This window comes from Vitis vinifera, chromosome 15 (assembly GCF_030704535.1).
Source record: "Vitis vinifera cultivar Pinot Noir 40024 chromosome 15, ASM3070453v1".
Taxonomy (NCBI): Eukaryota; Viridiplantae; Streptophyta; class Magnoliopsida; order Vitales; family Vitaceae; genus Vitis; species Vitis vinifera.
Window position 1 is genome coordinate 8,965,726 of NC_081819.1, and position 20,583 is coordinate 8,986,308.

Sequence of the window (20,583 nt, forward strand, 5' to 3'; positions counted from 1 at the left end):
CAAATTCAAATTAAGTCTTATTAAAAAATAAAAATTAAATTATTATATATGAGTAAAAGATAAATATTTTTTTTAATTATAAAACAATTTTTTTTATTGCAGTGATGCAAAAATTTCTATAAGATAAAAATAATTTTAATATTCATTTTTAGTACAAGCCAAATAAGTACTTTTAATTAATTTTTTAAAATTTTTTGTTTGATTATGATTTCTCATGCTTGTTTTTAGAGACTTTTTTTTTTTTTTAAGTTTAAAAAATAATTTTTTTTAATGATTTATAAAATTAAAGATATTTGATAAATTATTTTTATAAAAGGATTTAAAAAAATAAGACTCGTTCGAATAAATTATTATTTTTTTTCTAAAAAACTGTTTTTATTTTTATAAAACATTTCAAATTCAATAATATAATATTAATTAATTAAATTTAATTGAAGTCTTATTGAAAATGAAAATAATTTTGTATACTATTTTAGTAGAAAATATACTATTTTATTATATGTTAGAAAGATGATATTTTATTATATTCATAAATTTTAGGTATTAATAATTTATTATTTAAGTGTTTAATTATTTTTAAAAATTAATAGACTTGTTAACAAATCCAGAACATTAAGTTTTATTTAATTTGGAGTTAGGGAAAAAAATGAAAAATAATAATTATATGTGGAAGATAAATAATACAGTGTGTCTTTTTATTATTTTAAAAAACAGGTGAAAACAACTTTTATTTGTTTTATAAAAGGTGTTCTCCATTTCACTTATTTTTAAAAATTGGAAATAGAGAACAATAACCAAATAGTGTTATGAATTTTTAAAAAATGTTTTTTATTTTTAAAAATAGAAAATTGTTTTTTAAAACTATGTCAAAGTCGTAATAATTTCATTAATAATTTTTTAAGGATTTTTTAAAGTAATAAAATATAAATCACTTGATAGTGATAAAATTTTTATTTAAAAAGTAATCTATGATGTAAATATTATTAAAACTTAGGTAGTCAACTCTAAATTAAAAAATATTTGATGAAACCTAAAAATCTAAACATTTATAAAAATCTTTAAATTATCAAAAAATAACCTATCAATAAAAAATATATTTGATAAAATATCAAATATTTAAACAAAATTAAATTTTATTAGCAATTAAATAACATGTATTTGAATAATTGTATACGAATTTATGAATTAACAACTATTTAATTAAAACTAAAACTCTAAGCATTTAAAAAAAAAATCTCAAAATTAAATAAAACATCTTACAAACAAAAAATATTTAATAAAACATCAAATACAAAATTATAAAAAAAATAATTTTGCTAGATCTATTTTTTTTGTATATTAGGATTCAAGTAAATTTAATTTAATTAATATTAAATAAATTTAAAAATAAAAATACATGAATATTTTATAAAATTTATTCCATATTCATGCTTACCTAATTTTTTTATTTTATCTTTTTTTTTCACAAACAAAATTAGTTTCAGGGGGCAAAGTCGTACCTAATTTTTGAAATATATTGTTAAGGGATAAAATAATTATCAAATTGGAAATCTAACCCTTCACATGTTATTTATGAAAAAGTAACTAATTTTTTTTTTTACATAAATATCTTTTTTTATTTGAAGTATTTACAGGATTAAAAAAAATTTATTTTTAAAAGAAAATAATAATGACATTTTTCTCATGTAAAAAATACGAAGATTAAATTTTAAAAATTGGGTTTTGAGATGCCTTTAATCAAGTAACCCATAATTTTTTTTATTTTTTATTTTTCTTTCATAAACATAACTAGTTTTTAATACGAACGATTAAAGGGGATGAAATTTTCTTATTTTTTCAACCTAAAAAATACCTATTTTTGATAAAAATGCCCTTATTTTTTTTTTTACAAAAGTAAACATTTCTTTTAAAATATACATATAAATAATAAAAATATTGAAAGGTATTTATTTCAAAAATAGGTTACTCTTCGAATTCAAAAATGAGAAAGATTAGTTTTATAAATTTGGAATATTTTCATCGGGGCAAAGTTGCATTTTTATTTTTTTAACTTTCTAAAATTCCTAAATCCTTGCTCTCTCTCACCTCTTTTCTTCTGTTCTCCTCTCTATGTCCTTATTGTCCTCAGGTTCTCACCTTCTCATTCCAAACAATTTTTTTTTCCTGGTAGCATGGAAAGTGAAAGAAACTGGAGGTAGGAAGACGAGGCTCTTGTGTCTCATCTATGGTGGTATCTTCCTGGAGTGGAATCTAGGGCGCGGCGGAAGCCATACGCTTGCAAGAAGGGGAAGTGAAAGGCGGAGGACTTTTGGGTTTTATTGGCCGAGAAGCAAGGGCACGGTGTCTCTCCATGGATTTGGTTCGGTCTCGGTGTGGAAGCCCGGGGAATCAGCTTTGTGGATAGTGGTTTTGTGGTTGTGGGATTTTGGAAACCCTAGATTTGGTTCAGGGTAGGGTTGTGTGGTTGACTGATTAGGTTGGGAGCTGGGCTGCGCATGCGATTGACTGGGTTTTCATGCCGTCAAAACCACTGCCTTGGGATCGGAAGGACTTCTTCAAGGAGAGGAAGCACGAGAGGTCGGAGTCTTTAGGTTTGCTGCAAGATAGAGGGACTCACATCAAGTTTCTTGGGAGTTTGCTCGTTGGGATCGGCAGATTTTCGCCGCCCTACAGGTGAGCTATGAATCCCTCCGGGTTCTTGATTATTGTGATGAAATTCGTCGGTTTTGGTTTAAACCAAGAAAAAATAATCGGGTTCTTGGAAAATTTAGTTTCTGAGTCCTTTTGTTTTTTATGATTTGTTCTTTTTTGGTTTTTAATTTTGAATTTATTCTCTCCACGGATCGGAGTCTTTGTTTTGGGGAATTAGTATTTGATGATGATTCTTTCATGGTTATTGTAGATCTGTTTTTTTGAGTCCATTCGTTTGTTAATGAGCTGTTTGATTGCGCAGAAACATGTCCATGCACATTCATATATAGTTATTTACTTGTTTATTCTTAAACCATTTGCCAAGTGCTGGGGTGCGGTAAAGCCTGTAGATGAATTATATGACGCTTTGTTCTTTATATCTTCTAATCTATAGGTGGCTAAATTGGAGGTATAACGTTGACTCAACAAATTAAATGGGATAAAAGATTTCAGTTTTCATTTACATATCTGAGGATGTTGAGGGTGAATTAAATTATACAAAAGGGTATTAGCAGCAAAAAGAAGTGTTGAATTTCTGCTCATATCCTATGCAGAATTTGCTTTTCTGAATGTGATGTCTAATTTCTCTTTTAATTCAAACATTTGCTTTTTTGAACTATTTCTTTAACTTTTGTTTTGGTTCAAGTTATTTTTCTCGAGGTTGCCAACAAAACCTGAGTCATATATTTTGGGGCAATGATGCCACTATGGTCGTAATAGGAGAGAGAATAGGCTGAAGTTATTGATATTTCTTATGTACGCTAAGGTACAATAATGTGAGAGACTCATGTAAAGGGATGGGGAGGGTTTGTGGGAGGTTCAAGGTTCAAGTCCTAATGGGGACAAAAATTTACTTATAAAAATAAATAAATAAATAATGTGAGAGACTCATTATTGCATAATCATAGCTTTGGGAGGACTGATTATTATTTTTTATCAGAAGCAAGCATTTGATTTCATGGAAAATAAATGGTATGGTAAAAAGAGAAGGATTTATTCTCTAAAGAAGGATGAATAAGTCTAACAAAAAGGAAAAGGAGATATGAGTATGGAAAGACCCAAAGTACAAATAAACCCAAAAGTGTAAGTCAAAGTGGTAAAAATTTCCCCCACAAAGGGCACCTAGTGAGAGGCTCCTCGATTTGCCAAATGATCGATTTGATTAGCTGCTTAAGGAATCCAAGAATGGGGACTCAAGTCTCTAGCCTAGTGAGTAGCTTCCACACCCTAGAAATGAAAGGTCTCCCTCAATGTTCAATCCTTCTCTGGCTGTCTGGCAAATTTGGAATCAACTTTAACTAATACATTGATGGCTTCTAAAGACACCCCAACCTCAAAATATCCTGGATTGCCAAAGAAGTAGTTGTCAAAATTTAGCTTGAGGTAACCTGGTGGAGAAGTTTTCCACTTTGCATGAATTTCCAAAGACTTCTATTGGAACAATATCTTACAGGGGAAGGGTGGGCTCCATGATTAGGTTGATCATAGATCAACTTTTTCTCCAAGAAGCGGATTTGGAATAGGAGCTTTTTTTTTTTTTTTTGGTTTGAAGTAGCCATGACTTTGGTTGTAATCAATTCAAAGACAAACCCAGTTCACTTGCAGCCATGTTCATCAAAATGAACAAGTTTCATGATGTGAGCAGTCACTTGCCCTTGTATTTTAAGATCATCTCACCCCGTGGTTGACACTCCATTCCCCTTAGTTGTAGGTGCTTGTTCTATTTTGATTTGAATGGGCTAGGTCTCACGAGGTACATATGGCTGGCCCTTCGGGTGTCTCCAGTCCAAATGCTTTGAGCTCATTAAATCCCATGGAACATTGGGAATGCTGAAGTGCAAATAGAGGGAAAAAAGAAGACTCGAAGTTGATTTTTTTTGCTTCACATCTGTATTGAAAAGTCCCGACATTTGTCTTGGGTTATATTACCTGAAAAATAACAATTATGTCTATCCAACCTGCCCTTGATGCACTGGAAAAAATGATAAAACCTTGGTGGTCTGCAAAGTGAATTTGTGCCAAATAGTAAATATACTACTGGGGAATGGATGAATAAATTATTAGTTGTTTCTCTGCAGGCTGTACACAGAATTCATCACGCTATTTACAACGCTTTAGAAAGCCTCCTCAACTGTAACAAATTTTTAGTACTAACCTTTTTGTTTACCACCAGCTGTGCAAAATCCTGGGACCAGAGTGGTGCAAGCTTGCAGAATTCTGAAATGTTGTATTTTCTCTAATTACTACAGGAAATTTGGAATTTAAAAAATTAATTAAAATTATTGCATAGGACCTAAGAATAATTTTCCTTTGTGACCCTTTTCTGCTTTTGTTGTTGGTATGGTAGTTGGACAGTGGGCTTTTTCTTCTATTTTGGAGGAAATATATCTTGTTCTGAGCAGATGTTGGGCCTATAAGCTGTGGATTCTGGATTAGGTTGTCATATTATGAAATAAGTGTTAAAAGCCAAATTAGAAATAAATGTCTTCCAACTGCGGATCCTAGATTTTGTTTGTGTAAATTTTTTGTTGGTCTATAAGCTGTATCCGAAGCTTACTTTGTCAGTCAACCTGGAGACTTATTTTGCTTCGACAGAGTAGCAAAGCGTTTGCTGGAAAACATGGATTCATAACTCTTAGAGACTTATTTTGGTGGGCTGATCGTTTCAGGACAGTTGGGAATTCATAGGAAGATTTGTCCAGAGATGGTTATTATCTTTTGGCAGAAACACTCAAAGATGAGGGTGAGAAACAGGTTGTTCAAGCAGTTTTAGTGAAACATATCTGGGTTAAACTAGTCAAAGATAACTTGTACCATCAGGTGTGGTTCTTTTCCCTCCCTCCTCTCCCTTCCTCTCTTATGTGGGCATTTTGTTGCATGTGTGCTTGCATTGTATATGAGGTCATGATCTACATATTAATTTATATTTCTGTGGTCTGAGTTACCTTTGCCTTTTGTGTTTCTGTACTTTCAGCTATCGTTGCCTTTTGTGTTTCTATACTTTCAGTTATGTTTACCTTTTGTGTTGCATTAAGATTTGACAAATGGATCTGGAGTCTGTTTGGTGCAGCTGTAAATTTTGGCAAAATGCTTTTTCAAGGGGAAAAAAACTATGGATTGACAAGGTAGATACTAATTTGATAACTGCTTCTTAAGAATTATTTGTGGAAAGAAGTATCTATCAATATGTAAACAAATCTTAAATTGTAGATCCTCTTCCTGTAAGCTCTTCTACAAAAGCATCTCACCCCAAACCTGAATGGAAATAGCCTTCAAGCTACTAGCTTTACTGCCCTAAAGTGCTTTAATGCATACCTACACGCTGAATAAAGCTTTAGCTATCATAAAGAGCTCTTAGGCAATTAGAAAGGTGCACACTGGGGGGCCTTATTGCATTATGATCTGTAGTTGGTTTTTATTTTTATTTTTTTTGCATTTCGACAATGTTCTGATTGACAATTTGATCATTGGTACCTGAAGAACAAGCAGTCGCTGGACCTCTCAGAGAGATATAAAAATCCTATAAATGTGCTCTCGTTTGTTGTTTTTGTAGATAGGCTTTGAGTGGTAGATTAGCATGTTGGGTGGTTTTTTCTTGCTTTTGTTGCATCTTGTATAAATTGTGTTTACTTGGTTTATGCGCTTTCTGCTAAGGTTTTTTTTTTTTTGTTAACTTATCTTGTTTTTCCTATTAAAGGCATCCTCAACAAAAATAATAATAATAATAATAATAATAATAAAAGAACGTCTGAAAAGAATTGAGTATATTCCATAATTGACTATTAGAAAAAGATGTTGAGCATGGATTGTGTTATTAGGCTTTTAAACAACTGCTAAAATACACTATCTTAGTTTACCGTTTAACAAATAAAAATAACTTGAGTGTGTTCTCTTACCTGTTTTCTCATCTTTGGTTTTTGTTGCCTTGAGGATGAGCACTAATCATGCGACTTTTATATTTTGAGTTATAAAGAAATCTTATGGAAATTGGAGAATACATACATAAAATTTGCTGACATAGATTGGCATAACTACTTGTAAATGGTTAATGAAGAAAGATATATGCCATAGATACTATCAAAGTGCTTACATGAATTGAAGTTTTTAATGGAAAAGTCCAAGTTTAATAGCTCATCCTCTGCATTTCAAGAGATATGTCTTGCTTGTCATGATCTGGAGTTAGATAATCTGATTCATAGGCTTTGTATTTATAAGTTTATCTGTATGTTTACTGAATGATTCTCCCTAATATAATGCATTTATAAATCCAAAACCTGGTTATATAAGGACTTGATGTTATTGCAAATATTTAAGGCTAACTCTACACTTCCTCCCTAGTTCTCCTCAAGTGCAAAGAAGCTAATTAAAAGAATCTTGGACCCTAAACCAGAGATGATAGGTCCATCTCCTCTTGTTCTTATGCCTTAAAATATAATAATCTTTCCTATTCTGGCAAAATTTTATACAGATTTTGTATAAAGAGTTTACTTCCCTTGTTAAGAAGAGAAAAAAGAGTTTTTCTTCTTTCTCTTCCTTTTATTATTTTGGTTTGGTTGGTGATTAGTTTGGTGTATGTTATATCATCCTTTAGTTGCATTAGCCATTATTTTCCTCATTGCTTATAACTCTGAGTTACTTGGTATTGCTATGGTTTGAAACAAGGGTTTACAATTGCTAAAGTCATTGAGAATGAGTGGTTTAAGAAGGGATATAAGCCACCTAGTTTTGAACAAACAGATGTTAGTCTTGATGATTGGGATGCTATCTTTGATGAATCGGGGGCAAGTATCTTCTTGTTGTACCAATTTCATATAAGCATATTTTTCTTACACTCCTTGGTCAATCTATATGTCAATGGATTATTAGGGTGTGACATTGTACTTGATTTACCGTTTGGTGTTCAGGACTCTCAAAACCTTGTTGTGGAGAGGCGTGAAGAGTGACCTATGGCGCTTGTCACTTTGAATGCTTTTGATCTTATCTTGACATCTCAGGGTCTCAACCTCGGTACTCTCTTTGAAAAGCCAATGGTACATTGTAGCTTTGATTGTTGTCAAGTTCAATGAAATATTAAGAATCTAAGTTTATTTATTTATTTGTGTGTAAAGTTACAGCTTCTAAGTGATATAATCAAGAATATCTTCAAGTGCCTAGGATGATCTTAGATGCTTTACTTGTAGGTTCTATTATATAATAACTTATGAGATTACAGCTTGGTTTATATCTCAGAAATAATTTTTTCACCTCTCCTCCACCAACACCACAACAACAAAAATTAAGGAGTAATTGTTGTCTCTCGTAAGTCATAACATAAGAATGCTTTTGATCTCATCTCGACATCTCAGGGTCTCAACCTTGGTACTCTCTTTGGAAAGCCAATAGTACATTGTAGCTTTGATTGTTGTCAAGTTCAATGAGATATTAAGAATCTAAGTTTATTTATTTATTTGTGTGTAAAGTTACAGCTCCTAAGTGATAGAATCAAGAATATCTTCAAGTGCCTAGGATGATCTTAGACGTCTTGATCTCAAAAGCATCTTACCTTTCACCATTTAATTGTTCAAAAGTCTATACAGATAATTCTATCATTGTGTTCTAATCTTTACTTGTAGGTTTTATTATATAATAACTTATGAGATTACAGCTTGGTTTATATATCAGAAATAATTTTTTCACCTCTCCTCCACCAACACCACAACAACAAAAGTTAAGGAGTAATTGTTTCTCTTGTAAGTCATAACATATGTTGCTTCAAAGTTACAGCTAGATAACTAAATGAGCTTTAGTTGTTTATTTAGCTATGATCTTATCCTAAACTTCCTCATAAATATGAAGCCTGCATCTAACATATTCTTTGGTCACCAGTGCCTTATTAAACAGGAGACAATATTTACATCGAAGCGTCCTACCAATGAGATTATCAAAAAAATTGAGAAAACTATTATGCCTTTGGTTTTTAATGTAAAGAAAAATAACTTCAATGTCAATAAGCACTATCTTTTTCTATTTAACATGCAATTTGCCATAACTCTTCTTCTTTACACAACTTTCCTTAGTGATCTAGAAAGAAAATTTATTATTAATCAAATTCGAGGTGCAAGATGAGAATTTGTAGAGTGGATGAATTGGTGCAAGGAATATGAGTGTTGCATGCATTGAATCTTGATTGCTTTGCTTGTGACCTTTATATTATCTTGAGCAAGGCTTCCTCCTAATTGCTAAGTTTGGAAGATTGAATAGAACCGATGCACCTTAATTAGACTTGGTTATAGTTTTCTAACTTTCTATTTGGTCTGCAAATAAAATCAACTCAGGATTCTTGACTTCTCATGTCCAAAATTTTAATCTGATGATAGTCTCCCAATGATTAGTTTAGTTTGTGGCTTGTCTAAATCACATATATACTTGTCAGAGTTATGTGGAACTAAATGCTTGGCAAAATTACAAAAATACTCTTGAGATTTTCATGGAATTGAATAGTTAGTGATGCATGTCTTGATTTGTTTGACAAAGTCATATGGTATTATTATGCTCTGCTAAAACCTTTGCAACCCACCTTAGATGAAACTTGAAGGGGAGAAATTTGGATGCAAGGGTCATTTTGTCTATTGCAATAGAGGCATTTCTCTCCTAGTTGCCTTGTTTGCAGGAACCCCTGACCATGAGTTCATTGGAACATTACCTGAAGATGTCTCAATTGGATGTCAATAATTTACTTGGACAAATTTTTGAAGTGACCCTTTGCTATACATGGTCAAGCTTTGAAAATCTGGGGGAGATACTCTAGAATTTCACAAGGTATGTATCTACTATCTCAATGCAATTCTCATATTAAATTAGAATGAATATTGAATTTTTATCCCGGGCATATTGGTTGCCAATATCTTGTTTGATACCGAAGCCCTACCCTCTTTTATGTAAAAAGCATGTGTGATAAAATGTAGTGATGTTTATGCTAAAACGAGCTTCTACTACCTATCTTTAATTTATTCCAAAAGTAATTAGACCCCTAGATAGGGGTCTCTTGGATATAAGGACCTTAAATTCAATGTAAGACCTGTATTAAATTGGCTCCTTAGGGAATTGACACCCTGAACACAATATTATTTTCCCATGTTAGGAAAGCAGTCCATTTTTCTCTATAAATTATGATTAATAAATTCAATCATTCACTAAATTTGTCTTATGTGCAATTCTACAAGAACCTCTCAATTGGGTTGAAAGATATTGTCTAGAAATCAGGAGATGAAGTAAAAGAGGAAGTGAATAATGGTTAGTGTGCATTATAACATAGATTAACGCATTTTGCTTGAGTTTAAATCATTGTTCCTTTAATGGCTTTTAAATGGTGGTCAATACTTGAATTTATAAATCTAGCCATGCAATTGCATAGATAGAAAAAGAAATCATATGTAGAACTTGAGAATATTAGAATTTGTATGGTTTTTGAGAAAATTTAAACAAAAGAAAATAAAAATGAAACAATTTGTCGTTTCCTAAAAAATGAAAAAATCTCATTGATGAAATCTTATGCAAAAATTTGTTTAGTCCTTTCTCTTAGGGTTTGGTTCTTGCAAAGTAATACTTAAGTTATATAACAACAACATGAATATTCTTTATTCCCCTGCATAAGGTTCATCAGTTTCTCGAGGAAACTTCATTCTTCAGTGACATGCAATAATTGTTTTTGAAAGATGGCTACTGTAAACATAGAATCAATATGAAAGTTTATATACATGTCACTTATAATTAGTTGCCATATGCTCTAACCATCCATTCGTTAGTGCATGCATGTTGCCTATTCTTGGTCTTCACATTTTATAGGCATGGAGATGATACTACATTTGGCTTGTGGTTGTCTACATGGTTTTGGAAATTATGGATACGCATGTTTGAGGCCTTTTGGTTTTGTATGTCGTGGAAGATACAATTCCACCAATGGATTATGACAGTGTCTTTTAATGCATTGCGGTCGATATGTCATGGCAGGAGAGATTACAAAAATACATAAAGAGGTAAATCTATGTTATCTGCTAATAAAAATAACACCTTCTTTGTTTTGGTGGGATTTGTGAACTAAAAGAAATGTTTTTGACTCACTAACCTTCTACATTTCATACAATGTGTCCAAGTTGGGGAAAGACCTCATAAAGCTGACCTTGGTAAGCAGAATGATCTTTTTCTTGTATGATCCAGTCTATAAACATTTGGATGTCTTTCTTGAAACAAAAAAAATCATCAACAATTGAAATCTTTTAATTTTCCAATCACTACAAAACTTTAAAACCTTAAAATGTGTGTGCGAGAACTGTTCCAATAAGCATCGATTCTTTCATTAGGAATTAGATCTGGCTTTTATAGTAGATATAAAAGAGCTTTAGCTTTTTAAAACATAGACAAAAATAAAAGGAAAAATAAAAAGTAAAACAAATCGAGTAAATTGCATAGGCCTATGTGGCAATTTTTTCAAACAGGAACTAACTAGGCCAAGTATCTTGAACATATCAATTATTAATTATAATCAAAAGTTTTGAGCTTAGAATTTACGAAATCCAGAAGCGTTTAAGTTAAGGAAGGTGCTACTTTTAATGGTGCATATGGATTCATTTGATCTAAATGATAGGTAATTATGTTCATTAGTAGTGTGTTTGACACTAATATATCCATTGGATTGTTCTTATGAGATCCTTAATTTTCTAATTTAGATGATCAAGCCTCTTAACCAACCTATGGTAGAATTCCACTCTTGATTGAAGGAAAGGAAAATTGTTGGGTTGAGGAAAATCCATTGGAGTTTCAATTTGAAAATGTACTTGGAGATTTGGTCTCTAAGGGATAGAGTATTTTCTATGATAATGACTTCTCATACTTCTACATGTTTTTTCTTAGCTAAATTTTAGTTCGTGCATGTGTATTAGGCCTACAAATATATCTGATAAACAATTCTCAGGACAATATTTGAAAGTTTTGATATTCAATCTAATTGCATAGAAACTCTTTTTTAGGTTCAAACCAGGGAATTCTCAATTCAAGTTTTTTTATTTATAGAGTTTTTTTTTTCTACCAAATTTCTTTTGTGAGGGCATATGTATATATAAAATAATTGTTGATACTTTATTTGAAAGTTTTGAAATTCAATCCAAAAGCATAAAACTCTTTTAGTTAAACCTTGTAGTCTTTTTTTTTTTTTTTTTTCTTTATGAGAAACAACAAAATAAAAAAAGAAAGGACTAATGGTTTCCAACAACAACACTGCCGAGATCTGCCACTTCAAAAACCCCATTTCCAATTTTTCGTAGCAGAAACCCTAATTTCCTTGCGGAAAAATAAAAAAGAAAGGACAGAAAAAAGAGTTAAAAGGAGCTTCAGCAAGGGCGTGTTTGGATGTAAAGGTTTAGGAAGGACGGCGCTTGCTGGTGCCCTCGATGGTGATGAAGCAAACGGCGCAAAAAAAAAAGCAAGATTATGGCGATTATAACACCAAATGTGAGCACATCCATTTCCTTTTCATTAAGCCTTTTAACCTTTTCAAGGCGTATTTTTTTCTAAACAGCATTGCTTTCCATCACCGCCACCACTCTGCTCACCCATGGCATCAGGATGAGGATATATACTATATATAAATCCCTTTTTTTATATTAGAAACAAAAAGAAATGATTATTTGGTGGAAAAGTCTTTGGTTTGAATCATTGCATATATGAAAGGTTTGGAAGACTCAAATAGGATGTTTCAGTATTCACTTCCCCAGTAGGTAAGTTTTGTAATTACTGATTTCAAGCTTAATACCTTAAGCTTATTTGAACGTATTAATTGAGATTAATACAGTTTTATTACAAACACCCTGCCATGTTGGGTCTGCACTTAAAAGTCATAATCAGCCTCGAGATGCTAAGCACGTTGCCTTTTCACTCATCATTTACCAAATGATTCCTTGGTTTTTACAAAGTATGCGTACCAAAATTCTCGCGGAGAGATTTGTGTAATTTCTTGAATTCTAAGACAGGAAATGGGGATTTCCCGGGAAATCATGACAAATTATGTGTACAGATTCCTCGTGAATTTGCTGGGACTTTAGTTTTCTAAGACATGAACCTGGATATGGCATTGCAGCTGTTCTTGGAAACTTACTGAATGCTTGTTCAGCTATGAGTTCTCCACTAGAAGGAGTCTTTATGGAATTGATGGAATTAATTATTCAAGTTCTCTTCGAATAAGAGTTTATAACTGTAACAAAGTTGGATGATGCTTCTTGGGATTTTATAAAACCTGAAATTTTTGCATCTGTAGAAGCTACTGTTCCTTGACTCCAATACTGCAGCAACAATGGACTCAGCAAAAGTACTGCTCATTATTGTTGACCATCATTTTATCTGTGTTAAAGGAGAAAGGGCAGGCTGCCCATTTTTCCTGGCATCTTTCCACCTACAGGTGTACACATATGCATGGTCACCTTCTGCATGCCGAGTCACAGTCTCAACTGAGCCAGAAGCTACACTTGATGCTCTGTTCATGAATGGGGCAATCATGAAGGTTGGAGTTGCTACAGATTCTTCTTACCAGGGAAAGGGTCTTACTGTTTTTATCTTTTGGGCCACCAAATTTGAATCAACATAATGGCAGTGTCATTGGCTTAACGGTGAGAAAATCAAATCTTGTTGCTCCTTTAGCTCAGTTTGCTTCTGGACTGGGAATAGAGCCTTGCATTGATGGAATAAGGGCATCAGTACTTTTGGACAAGTTCTGTCAACTTTTAGGAGGAACAAAATCAAAGAGATTTTGGGAAAAAGGAAAAAGAAAATGAAGGTAGACAACAAACCCTAGGGCATATATACTCTATTATTTCTTTTCTATATAAAATTATTATTTTTCAATTTCTTTTTTCGCTAGGCAAATTAGCTTAAGATTAAACAAGATTTAATGCGTTAAATTTGTTAACAACTCTATTAATTTTTAAAAATAATTTAAAACTTAAAATAATAAACTCGTTAATACCATAAAATTTTTAATATAATAAAATATCTTTTTTCTTACATGTAATAAAATAGTATATTTTCTACTAAAAATAATAATTTATGATTTTATTATAATATTATTGTTTATGTTTTACTAAAAACTATATATTTTTTAATTTATTTTTAATTACAAAATTATTTTTATTTTCAATAAGACTTCAATTAAATTTAATTAATTAATATTATATAAATTGAATTTAAAATGTTTTTACAAAATCAAAATATATATTTTTTAAAAATAATAATAATTTATCTGAACAAGTCTTTTTGTTTTTTTATTTTTAAAATCCTTTTATAATAATAAATGATCAAATATCCTTAATTTTATAAAACATTAAAAAACTTTTTTTTTTTTTGATTCTTTAACATTAAAAAAGTTTCTAAAAAAACATAAGAAATCATGGTCAAATAAAAAATTTTAAAAATTAATTAAAGCACTTAATTGACTTGTATTAAAAATGAATATTAAAATTGTTTTTATATTATAGAAATTTTTATTTCACTACAATAAAAAAATTGTTTCATAATTTTTTAAAAAAATTATTTATCTTTAACTTATATATAATTGTGAAATTAATTTTTATTTTTTAATAAGACTTAACTTGAATTTGATTTCATATTATTATAAATTAATTTTATAAAATTTTTATAAAATAAAAATAATATATTGTTTTTAAAAACAATACAAATTCTTTCATTCAAACGAACTTCTTGTTTTTTGTATTAAAACATCATGTCAAACACTCTAGTTTTTTAAAAATTCTAAAAAACTATTTTTAAAAACACCAAGAACAAGCCCTATATTTTTGCAATTATTCTGGTGCTTGGATGAGATAAGGATGAATACGTGTGTAATGGCCAAGGCATGCATAGAAGGGCATTTCTTTCATGCTGCAATTTTGATCTCCATGCATGGGATCCAAAAGACTCCAGAAGGTTAGAGGCACGTGCATTCTGGATGGCTATCACACATGCGCTCCGGGTGAGATGGAGACATGCATTTGGCATGACAATGAGACTTTTGAGAAGGATCCATTTTCTTCCGGGACATGACATCATGATGGTTTCGAGAAGAGTCTCATGTGAGGGAGCATCACCATAGTACATGCAAGGAAGTTATTGCCAATCACATTTTTGAACTGCCAGGCATTTAGGAGGCCGTTTTTGGGGAAGTCTCTGGAAGAGGAATCTTTTTGTTGAGGGATGCACACCACACCGGGAATGGCGTAACAGCTGTAGTTCCAGAGACTTTTGAGGTTGAAAAAATAGAGACTTCATTACCGACGAAGAAGCTCTTTTTGGCATTCTTGGAAATGAGACTTCGTCGCCAACATAGAGATTTTGGGCATTTTTTGGAGTAGGAGAGTTCATCACCGACATAGGGAGTCACTTTTTGGGTGTTTTATGGAGGAGCGCAAATTCTCATTGAAAAAGGCAAGTTCATAGCTGCCGGAGTAGTTCACTCTTGTGGTTCGTTTCATCACTGCCGGAGTAGTTCGCCACCGTTGAAGCTCGTTGGTTCGTTTATAGAGAGTCATCACCGCCATTAGAGTTCATTATCATCAGAGAGCAATATTCCCCATTGCAATCCACCGATAGTGAGAAAGGATCATCAGACACCCATATTTGGAGCTTCAGGATCTTCATATTCGAGGATAGAATCGCCATTTTCCTTTGGATATCCATTTTTCTGAGGGAACAAGAGATCACACCTGCATTATTCTTTTCTGGTTTCCGCGAACATCACAGGAGATTTTTCTACCATTTCAAATCAGTGCTCACCATTCTTCACCCTCATCTTGTCTGCAAGAGATCGCCATTCTTGTTATCCTTTTTTCTTGCACTCTTTTTAACTTTTCTTTTTTTCGTTTGGTTGCCGAGAAAATCTATATTTTCTTGTCCTTAAGTTTCTAGGAAACCACAAACTTGTAAGTATATTCTCGCCTTTCAAATGGGTGTTTCCAAGATTCCTGCTTTCTTTTTTTTTTCTTTTTCTTTCCCTTCCTTTGATTTCTCAGCAACAAAAAAGATCATATTTGGAAATTGTTCCGCAACTAGGATCGCTAACCCAGTAGGTCATTAACGAAAACTGTTTAGTTAAGAGGAAGAATTTTTGTCATGATTTCCCCGGAACCCTAATTTCTGTTTGGTTGCGCAGAAAAAACAAGGAAAGACTCTATTTATTTCAGTTTCAAACAATCGCCTATCCTTGGATTTGCTATTTCAGCTTGGAGTGTTTCCGGAGAGAGAGCTAAGAGGGAGGAGATTGGAGGTTTATGGTGATCAGGTCTGATGAAACAACTGTTTTGACTAATCATTCCACTATTTAGATTTCTTGATTATCTGGTTTGCTTGTCTAACTGTTTCAACCTGTTGATGATGCTCGATTCTTTGTTTCTCAACGTTACTCCGCTGGGCCATGCACTTTGTTTCCTTTCCGAATATAAAATTCTGAATGGAAATTTTGAGGAAATTAGGGTTTCCCATGATGAGATTGGATCTATAATTGTTGGAACCCATGGTCAAATTCTTGAATTGCTATTTCGGGATACCCTAATTCCCTATTTTTGGTATAAAGATAAAGATTTCAGTTCAGTTTCAAGGCAAAGCTCTACATTTAATCTCTGTTTTGATCTTCTTTAGCTATGGATGCCGACGAGCATGGTAACAAACGGGTGTTTCAACGACTTGGAGCTTTGAATGATAGTGGAAAACAACAAAAGGTTTGTTACCATTGGAGGGCAGGCAGGTGCAACAAGTTCCTCTGTCCGTACCTACCCAGAGAATTACCAGGTCCTCCTCCCCAACAACACCAACCATTCATAAGCAATGGATCATTGTCCAAATGGCCAAATCAAGGAGTACATGACGATCACAGCTTTTCTGGTGCATGAAGAAGTCCTAAGTTTAATCCTATGTGGGGGCCGGTTCACGACGGTGGCGCAGGCAATAGAGCTCAAGGTAGTGGTGCGGGCAATAGAGTATTTAAGAAGATTGAGAAGCTTTGTAATTATTGGCTTCAAGGAAATTGTAGTTATGGGGATAAGTGCAAGTTTTTGCATTCTTGGAGTGTTGGTGATTGTTTCTCTGAGTTTGACATAGCTTGAAGTGCATCAGAAAGTAATAAATTTGTTTGAATTTTGGTTACATTTGGAGTTCTTGTGCATTTGAATGGATGGGCTGATTTATGTTTATTGGAGTTCCGCAACTAGGATCGCTAACCCAGTAGGTCATTAATGGAAGCTGTTTAGTTAAGAGGAAGAATTTTTGTCACGATTTCCCTGGAACCCTAATTTCTGTTTGGTTGCCCAGAAAAAAAACAAGGAAAGACAGAAATTGACTGCCTGAACTTTGGATGTTGCTTTTGCTTCGTAGGGTATTAGATCATTAGAAGATACTAAAAAATAAAGACTAAAAAACAAAATGGTGGCTATCAAGGTACATATTAGCTCTTATTCTTATCTAACTCCTTTTCTTTTCCTTTGTTTTGAATTGTGATCAAACTTTTCGTCTCCATAAATGTAGGGAAAATTGAATGCAGCTTCAAGTCAGGTTGCAGGAGATCAAAAAAATCTAAAGAGTGGTACATTTTACATTGTTTCTATAATGAGAAATTTTATATTCTCATGTATTAATTGGATGCTTAATTTAGTTTATAAAAATTATTAGTTTGATTGTTTTGTTGATACAATGCTTAGTCTAGTTTCTTTTAAAAATCATTAGTTTGGTTAATCTTTTGATCTCATGTTTAGTTTACTTTTCAAAAAATCATTAGTTTGGTTGGTTTGTTGATGTTGTGCTTGGTATAATTCTTTTAAGAACCATTAGTTTGGTTACTCTATTAATCTCATACATAGTTTAGTTTTTAAACATTATTCGTTTTACTAAGTTTAGTTTCTTTTAAAAATCATTAGTTCGGTTAGTCCGTTGATCTCATATTTAGTTTAATTTTTAAATATTATTAGTATGGTATATTTATTGTAACACCTAGTACTAATGAATTAAATAGGCAATAATGATTATTTTAGTACTTAACTTTAAGCTTGCTTAATTAGATGTTAAAACTAGTTTAGTGCTAATCATATTTAATTATGAATTAAACTTTGATTATGGTTAAGTGGGATTAGTTAATGATCTAAGCATGCTTATTAGGTTCTTAGGGACTAATTAGGGTTATGAAAACCTAAAGGACTAATGGGCAATTATGGGTTTTATTTTTTTATAACTTGAAGGACTAAAGTGCAAAATTGGGAAATTTGAGTTAGTGGAATGCCACCTCCTACTTGGGTGGATTGGTGGCAGCCATGTGGGCTGCCACCTCATGCTTGGGTGCTTGGAGACCTCTTTATAAGGGGGCTGCAGCTCGTTTTGCACCATTTCACCTGCAGCAACTTGGGTTAGAGAGAGAATCTAGAGAGAGAAAGTGTAGATTTGAGGTAAGCAAGTTGTTTAATTTTGTAATTTTCGTTTATTTTGGTTCCTAATGGTATGTTGAATAGAATTAACGGTAAAAATTGTGTAAAAGTTGAGTATAATTAGCTATAAACCTGTTTTAGTTAAAAATCACAATTAATTAAAGATTAAAGTATTTTAAGTTAAGTATTTTATTAATGGTAAGATCAGCATAAATCTTTGTTTAATTTGGTTTGATTGAAAAATAGATTAGTAAACATGTGATGAATTGGGTTATTTGGACACTTGGAATTTGTTAATAGGTTAGGCTTTAAGAAAATCAAAAGAATTAGTGTTTGGTAATTAATTAGGGAAATTAATATGCATTGTAAATATTGTTTAATTCAATTCAAAATTTGATCTGAAAACATGTAGGATATAGATTAGAGAATGTGAGAATTAAAAATTTGCAACAATAAACTATATAAATTTTCATGGTTAGGAAACCTAAATTATGTTGTTTCATTTCAGTTCCTCGTAATAGGCAAAGATTGCCTACTTAGAAGAAACACAAAAAGGAAGTCGGTGTAAGGTAGGGAATTTTATGCTATTCTATGGTGTATCTGATTTCTTTCCTTGAATTATTTGTTGGAATTTTATGTTGTTTCTATGATTTCATAAAATCTTTTAAAGTGTCATTGCATCTCGGTTTATTGCATTGAAATGTTACCATGATGTTGGAACGTATATTGGTATGAAGATTCGTGGTTTTGTGTTGTCGAAATGGTTTATGGTGTGATTGCATTGCAAGAAGGATATGGAATTATCACAGATCATATTCAGAGAATTTATTGGTGGCGAAGTGCTTATGTGATGCTACAGGCCTTATCATTTGATATATTGTTTATGTGGGACCGTGGGTCCTTGGGTGAAAGTCCCTAAAGCCCTCGAGGAAGACACTCCGATGTGGGTGTATGGGGTTGGTCCTGCCCCTGGGTTTTAGTCCCTAAAGACACGGGGTTGGTCCTGCCCTTGGGTATGAGTCCCAAAAGACACGGGGTATGACTTGCCCTTGGGTGATGTCCCAGAATAGTCATTATTATATTGATCGAGTATCTTGTGGAGCATTGATATCTGCTGTGTAGATTGTTGGGAGTCAGCAAATTATCAGTTGTGAAAGGATGGATGGGGAAAAGCAATGATGAAACCAACAAACACATGCATACATGTTTGACATGATTACACATTTGTTAATGGTTATGAAATGTTTATCATGCATGTTATTAAATGTTTAATTCAAGGTTTTTAAGGGTATACTTAGGATGGTTATAAACTTTCCTACTGAGTTGTGAACTCACCCTATTCCTTCCACCTATAGATGCAGGTCAGAAGACCTATGCAGGAAAGAATGCTTGAGCAATGCTTTACTGTGATTGGATGCTGTTTGCTCATATTGAAAGTCTTTTGAGGCCATGCCTTTTGTATCAAGACTACACCTTTTGTTGGAATGATGTAATGTATATATTTGTTAGATACACTTGTAGTATGGGCTACCCATAGTAAACAATGGGGTTTGGTATATGTAAATTAATGTTGTACAAGTTTCTTTTGTGAAACAAAACATATTTTGTTAACTCAATAGTCACAATGTTTATTACAGGATGTACTCTTTATAACAGGTTTTCCATATCCTCTTTTTGAACAAATTCAAGTAGGAACTCAACATTTAAATTTTTGAGAGCACTTATACTATGTTTGAGTATCAATTCTTTAGTTGAAGAATAAATAATAATCATAAGAAGAAAAAAAAAATTGGGGTGTGACATTTATTGATACTATGCTTCGTTTAATTTCTTTTAAAAATCATTAGTTTAGTTGTCCTTTTGATCTTATGCTTAGTTTAGTTTTGAAAAATTATAAGTTTTGTTGCTTTGTTGATATAATGCACAATTTCATTTTCTTTAAAACACATTAGTTTAGTTATTATGTTGATCTCATGTTTTGTTTATTTTTTAAAAATTATTAGTTTGGTTGCTTTGTTGATATCATGGTTTGTTCAATTTTTTTTTATAAAATAATTAGTTTAGTTATTTAGTTAATCTCGTTTTTAGTTTTGGTTTTAAAAAATTATTAGTTTGGTTGCTTTGCTGATATTATGCTTAGTTTAGTTTCATTAATGTGAAATTAGTTTAGTTATTCAATTAATCTAATATTTAGTTTCGTTTTGAAAAATTATTAGTTTGGTTACTCTGTCAATTTGTTTGGTTTAATTATCCTAAAAATCATTGGTTAGATTATTTGTTTAATCTCGTACATAGTTTAGTTTTACTTTATTAGTTTGGTTGCTTTGTGGATATCACCTTTAGTTTAGTTTCTATTAAAAATCATTAGTTGGGTTATTCCGTTGATCTCATGTTTAGTTTAGTTTTTGAAAATTATTAGTTTGGTTGCTTTGTTGATATTTTGCTTAGTTTAATTATTATTAGT

General features: G+C 32.0%; 2 long non-coding RNA genes across 4 annotated transcripts; both read left to right on the forward strand.

Moving 5' to 3' along the window:
* Positions 1–2,044: 2,044 nt before the first annotated feature.
* LOC132255154 (uncharacterized) lies at positions 2,045–10,790 on the forward strand. Of its 2 annotated transcripts, XR_009467777.1 has the most exons (4): positions 2,045–2,673; positions 5,361–5,511; positions 7,596–7,721; positions 9,253–10,790. It is a non-coding gene; the product is annotated as an uncharacterized LOC132255154 (long non-coding RNA). The 2 variants fall into 2 exon arrangements; XR_009467776.1 differs by lacking the exon at positions 9,253–10,790 and having other exon boundaries at positions 2,046–2,673; positions 7,596–7,842.
* Positions 10,791–14,338: 3,548 nt separating this feature from the next.
* On the forward strand, positions 14,339–19,753 carry LOC132255155 (uncharacterized). Of its 2 annotated transcripts, none has more exons than XR_009467779.1 (2): positions 14,339–18,140; positions 18,628–19,753. It is a non-coding gene; the product is annotated as an uncharacterized LOC132255155 (long non-coding RNA). The 2 variants fall into 2 exon arrangements; XR_009467778.1 differs by having other exon boundaries at positions 14,339–17,287.
* Positions 19,754–20,583: the final 830 nt, after the last annotated feature.